Below are 6,307 nucleotides of genomic sequence, written 5' to 3'. Positions count from 1 at the left end.
TGGCGCCTGCACACCGGCGAGCGCCCCTTCACCTGCGCCCAGTGTGGCAAGGCCTTCACCCAGTTTTCCATGCTGCAGGAGCACCAGCGCATCCACACTGGTGATTGGCCCTTCACCTGCACCCAGTGCGGCAAGGACTTCACCCGCTCCAAGATCCCGCTGGCGCACCAGCGCATCCACACCGGCGAGCGCCCCTTCACCTGCACCCAGTCCTCCACACTGCTGGAGCACCAACGGATTCACACCGATGAGCGCTCCTGCATCTGCACCCAGTGAGGCAAGGGCTGCACCAGCTCCTCCCAGCTGCTGAAGCACCAGCGGGTGCACGCCGGCGATTGTCCCATCCCCAGCCCAGCGAGTGGCGAGCACTTTGCCGTGGCCTCCCACGCCCTGTCTGACCAGCGCGTGCACACGATTACGACTGCCAGTACTGCAAACCGACAGTGGCGAGCGCCCCTTACCTGACCACTGTGTGGCAATGCCTTTGCCCGCACCTCCAGCCTGCTGGCACACCACGCCATGGATAGGCGCTGTTTAGGTAGACACAAAATGCTGGAAGGTATGGTAACTTTTCGGGTCAAGACCCTCATCAGTTTTGAACCAAAACGCAGTGAAGAAAGCCAATGGAATGTTGGCCTTCATAACAAGAAGAACATTGTAAACTAGTTAGTACCTGCTGCTCCTTGTACCTAGACTAGGCGTGCATTTCACCCGACACTTGCGCTCGGTCTGGATCCCCCGGTTATCATATCATATCATCATATATATACAGCCGGAAACAGGCCTTTTCGGCCCTCCAAGTCCGTGCCGCCCAGTGATCCCCGCACATTAACACTATCCTACACCCACTAAGGACAATTTTTACATTTACCCAGCCAATTAACCTACATACCTGTACGTCTTTGGAGTGTGGGAGGAAACCGAAGATCTCGGAGAAAACCCACGCAGGTCACGGGGAGAACGTACAAACTCCTTACAGTGCAGCACCCGTAGTCAGGATCGAACCTGAGTCTCCGGCGCTGCATTCGCTGTAAAGCAGCAACTCTACCGCTGCGCTACCGTGCCGCCCATTTTAACTGCCTTCCCACTCCCACACTGATCTTTCTGTCCTGAGCCTCCTCCATTGCCAGAGTGAGGTGACACGCAAACTGGAGGAACAGCACCTCATAGCTCACAGCCCAATGACATGAACATTGAATTCTCCAAATTAAGGAGACAGCTCACCCCACCCACACTTCCTAATCAAGTCCTGGAATCTGTCCCGACCCCATCTCTTGGTTCTAGCTTTCTCCCCCGACTCCATCAGTGCAAAGAAGGGTCCCGACCCGATACGTCGCCTGTCCATTCCCCTCCAAAGTGCCGGTGGAACTCGGCAGATAGCCATCCGTGGTGGGAGACGGATGGAGAAGTGTTCCTAATATCAGCCCCCCTTGGCGCTGTCGAGGAGCAGACAATCAACGGTACCGGCATCTTCTCATTCATACTGTACCCGAGTGAAAATGCAAAAGGTGGCCCAAGCTGTCCACAGCCAATTGCTCAGAGTACCAGCTGGCTGCGACTGGCCCGAAAACCTAAAGGCATTTTAAAGTGTTTTTTCTTAAAATAAAGTCTTGACGCATTTGTGCCTTATGTAACAAATAGAGCAAGTTTTTCCTGACCTCAGTGTTCTTCAGAATTCATGTTGTGCTGTCAATAATAAAAAAGATGCCAGCCATCTCCAGAAACGATGAAAAATTATACTTGCCTCCATGCATATCTGTAGCCGTAGTCGGACACCTCCCCACTACTTCAAAGATAGTTCCTGCAGTTGGGAATATTGTTTGGCCGCTGTTTTATTTTATTTGTTTAATGGAATGAATGAATGAATGTTTATTGGCCAAGTATGTACACATACAAGGAATATGCCTTGGTGCTCCACTCACAAGTGACAACACGAACAATTCAGAATAAAGTATAAAACTTTAAAACATTAAGAATACAACATTATGGTTTAAACATATGAGTGAAATAAACCAGAGCAAAAAAAGACACAGACTTTTGGTTATTGAGTAGAGCTACTCCTCGCAGGAAAAAAAGCTGTTTTTATGTCTGGCTGTGGCTGCTTTGACAGTCCGGAGTTGCCTTCCAGAGGGAAGTACTTCAAAGAGTTTGTGGCCAGGGTGAGAGGGGTCAGAGATGATCTTGCCTGCTCACTTCCCGGCCCTTGCAGTGTACAGTTCGTCAATGGTGGGGGGGATGTTGCAGCCAACAACTCTCTCAGCTTATCGAACAATTCGTTGTAGCCTCCGGGTGTCGTGCTTGGTGACTGGGCCAAACCAGACCATGATGGAGAAGGTGAGGACCGACCTCTACGATGGCACTGTAGAATTGGACCATCATTGCCTGTGGCAGATTATGTTTCCGCAGCTGCCGCAGGACGTACATCCTCTGTCGGGCCGTTTTGACTGTGGAGTCGATGGTGCCCCCCCCCCCCCCCTCCCCCCACCCCATCTAAGGAAACTTGGACATAATGGTTCCAAAGAACTTAAATGACTCCACAGATGTAACTCTCTCCAAAAGTCTGTAATCAGTTCCTAATTTAGATTAGGAAATGTTTCCTTTCCTACAAGGGTCTTTCCTCTGAGGAGTTTCTATGGCAACGTGCCCACTCTTGCCTTTTTGAAGAGACTGGTGTTTTGTACTGCAAGGTATGACTGACAAATAATGGATTTGCTGTACAAAATAAGACCCATTGATTCAATCCTCGTGAACTCTGTCACCTTTTTCCAATTCAGCCGTCACCAATGTTGCAGAAGAAAAAGGCAATTATTACGCACACAATGTACACAATGTACTTTTTTGACAGCAAACAATTTTGTTTCAGGCTGATCCTCATCAATCTTCACTACTTGAAGCCAATTCAGCCTTCAATGATGAACATTGCTTAAAGGAAGACACAAAATGCTGAAGTAACTCAGCGGGTCAGGCAACATCTCTGGAGAGAAGGAATGGATGACGTTTCGGACTGAAGACCAACATTTGCAGTTTTCTTTCCTACAAAACCTTTAGCTTGTTACAGAGTGTGAGGTAGGGAAAGGTGTGGGGGTGGATGGATGATTTTTTGGGGCCTCAAAGCTTAATCTCAAAGTGAGACGGAGCCAAGATCACTTCCAGAGATCCTTTTATTTTCAATCTTAGCAAGAATCTTTTCCATATTTCACTTGACATAGAAAATAAGCGCAGGAGGAGGCCATTCGGCCTTTTGAGCCAGCACCGCCATTCATTGTGATCATCCATAATCAGTAACCCGTGCCTGTCTTCTCCCCATATCCCTTGATTCCAGTAGCCTGGGTGAAAAAGGACGTGGGAGGCCACGGCAAAGCGCTCTCCACTCACCGGGCTGGGGATGGGACGGTCACCGGCGTGCACCCGCTGGTGCCTCGGCAGGTTGGAGGAGCGGGTGGCCCTGGCCTGTTTTGTATACAATTAAGGAAACATGCATGTTTGGATAGAAGCTAATATACTGCTGAAAACATTGAATAAAGGACTTGATGCACAGGCCGACATCAAGTCCTTTATTCACAATGTTTTGTGATGGTAAACCAAACGAAGATATGGATTAAATCATTCTTTATCGAGAAACCACCAGTTGTACAGTGTAGAAAACTGAATTTTCAAAACAGTTGAAAAAAATCGTTACATTAACAAAATTATTCCTTTCAAACCAAAAATCAATCTTCAGTCTACAACATAATCTAAAGTCTTCTCTTAGTGTGCTGTTGTACAACACGTTGTTGCCTCGAATAAATGCATCTCCATATTTGTTCTTAAGCTGACCATTTACATATTTGTCTGTTCCAGTGCTATGTTCATATATCCATCCAAACAAGCTAAAACACCTCGGTAATCCTCACCCGAGTTCAGTTTAACCACCACTGGCCTCCCTATGATTTGTTTTAGAAAATCGCTGGGTGTTTGCTTTCGCAGGCTCATTTTGTGTCCTTCAGCCCATGCATGGTTCACTGATGGCTTGATTCGAACGTGGTTGAGGTTGACCAAAATTGCACACAATATCCCAAGTGCAGTCTCACAGTCTCACCAGGACCCTGTACAACTGCAGTAGCACCTCCCTGCTCCTAAACTCAAATCCTCTCGCAATGAAAGCCAACATGCCATAAGCTTTCTTCTCTGCCTGCTGTACCAGCATGCTTACTTTCAGTGACTGATGTACAAGGACACCTAGGTCTTGTGGTAATTTCCCTTTTCCTAACCTGACACCATTCAGATAATAGAGTGCTGGAGTATCACCTTACACTTCCTGATGAGAGGGGATGTTCAACAGTTCAACAGTTCAACAGAGCTTTATTTGTCATTCAGTACCAAGGTACCGAACGAAACTACATAGCAGTCACACACAAAAAAGAACACAAGACACATGACACCAACACAAACGTCCATCACAGTGACTCCAAACACCCCCTCACTGTGATGGAGGCAACAAAACTTCCACTCTCTTCCCCACGCCCACGGACAGACAGCTCGTCCCCGACCGACCCGCACAGTCCCCGCAAGGCGATGGAAGTCCCCGCGGCCGAGTCGCACCGGGCGCTGAGACGTCTCGCGGCCGCACCGGGCGATGGAAAGCCCCGCGACCGAGCCGTGCGCAGCTAAGTCCCGCGGCCGAGCCGCACCGGGCGATGGAAGGCCCCGCGGCCAAGCCGCACCGGGCGATGTTAAGTCCAGCGGCCGAGCCGCACCAGCAATGAAAAGTCCCGCGGCCGAGCCGCGCCGGGCGATGTTAGGCCCCGCGGCCCGGGCACTGTTAAGTCCAGCGGCCGAGCCGCACCAGCGATGTTAGGCCCCGCAGCCGAGCTGCACCGGGCGATGGAAGGCCCCGCGGCCAAGCCGCACCGGGCGATGGAAGGCCCCGCGGCCAAGCCGCACCGGGCACTGTTAAGTCCAGCGGCCGAGCCGTGCCGGGCGATGTTAAGTCCAGCGGCCGAGCCGCACCGGGCGATGGAAGGCCCCGCGGCCGAGCCGCACCCCGCGCCGTGAGGAAGAGACCTAAAAGAGAAAGGTTTCCCCCCCCCCACCCCCCACACATACACAACCAAAAAAAAAAAAAAACCATCCCAACACCGACACACAACAAAAAAGGAAAAAAAGACGAACAGACTGCTAGCGAGCCGCAGCCGTTAGGTGCCGCCACTTCCGCTATGGAATTGTTAAGGGATTGGACAGGGTAGATGCAGGAAAAATGTTCCCGATGTAGGGGGAGTCCAGAACCAGGGGTCACAATTTAAGAATAAGGGGTATGCCATTTAGTACAAAGATAGTAGAAGTTTTCCACCCAGAGAATTGTGAATCTGTGGAATTCTTTGCCACAGAAGGCAGTGCAGGCCAATTCACTGGATGTTTACAAGAGAGTTAGATTTAGCTCTTAGGGCTAACTCGGGTTGCCAACTTCCTCACTCCCAAGTGCAGGAGAAGGCGAGGTCACCACCCCGCGCCCCACGAGACCTCACCCAGCCAGTGGCCACGCGCTCGCGCTCCACCAATGGCGGCCGTGGACTTACCACCAGAGACTGTGATCCTTTGCCTCGGATTGACGTTCCAACTGCGGCCTGCGTATTTCAACATTATTATTATGCTCGCAGTCTCGGGCACAGACTGATGTTGGGAAGCTCCAAGTCACAGGAGGTTCGACTAGCCCCGACCTGGGGTCCGATCGCCTGGCGTAGGGAGCTGAGTTCCCCCGATGCGGGAGCTTGATCGCCCCGCATGGAGGGCCCAACCGCCAGCTACGGGAGCCAAGATCGCCCCAACAACGGAAGATTCAAGTGCCCCGACCACAGGAGGACAAAGAAGGGAAGAGATTGAACTTTTTCTTCACCTTCCATCACAGTTAGGAATGTGGAGGAGTGTATCTTGTTGCTTTTTATTGGTATGACTATATGGCAAATCAAATTCCTCATGTGTTGCAAAACATACTTGGCTAATAAAGTATGATTATGATTATTATTATTATTAATTAGGCCATTCGGCCCATCGAGTCTGCTCCACCATTCAATCCTGACTGATCTATCTTTCCCTCTCAACCCCATTCTCATGCCTTCTCCCCATAACCCCTGACACCCATGCTAATTGGGAACCTGTCAATCTCCGCTTTAAAAGGTGCGGCACGGTGGCGCAGCGATAGTGTTGCTGCATCACAGCGCCAGAGACCCGGCTTTGATCCTGACTATGGCTGCTGTCTGTACGGAGTTTGTACATTCGTCCCGTGACCTGCGTGGGTTTTCTCCGCGTGCTCCGGTTTCCTCCCACACTT

The 6,307-nt window shown here is 50.8% G+C and overlaps 1 pseudogene; it reads right to left on the bottom strand.

Annotated features, from left to right (window-relative positions):
- Positions 1-3,610: 3,610 nt before the first annotated feature.
- LOC144601219 (U6 snRNA-associated Sm-like protein LSm6 pseudogene) lies at positions 3,611-3,972 on the bottom strand (annotated as a pseudogene).
- Between the last annotated feature and the right edge of the window lie 2,335 nt (positions 3,973-6,307).

The sequence above is a fragment of the Rhinoraja longicauda genome, chromosome 16 (assembly GCF_053455715.1).
Source record: "Rhinoraja longicauda isolate Sanriku21f chromosome 16, sRhiLon1.1, whole genome shotgun sequence".
Classification (NCBI taxonomy): domain Eukaryota; kingdom Metazoa; phylum Chordata; class Chondrichthyes; order Rajiformes; family Arhynchobatidae; genus Rhinoraja; species Rhinoraja longicauda.
Note: the sequence above shows the minus strand (reverse complement) of the source record. Positions and strands in the feature narration are given on the sequence as shown.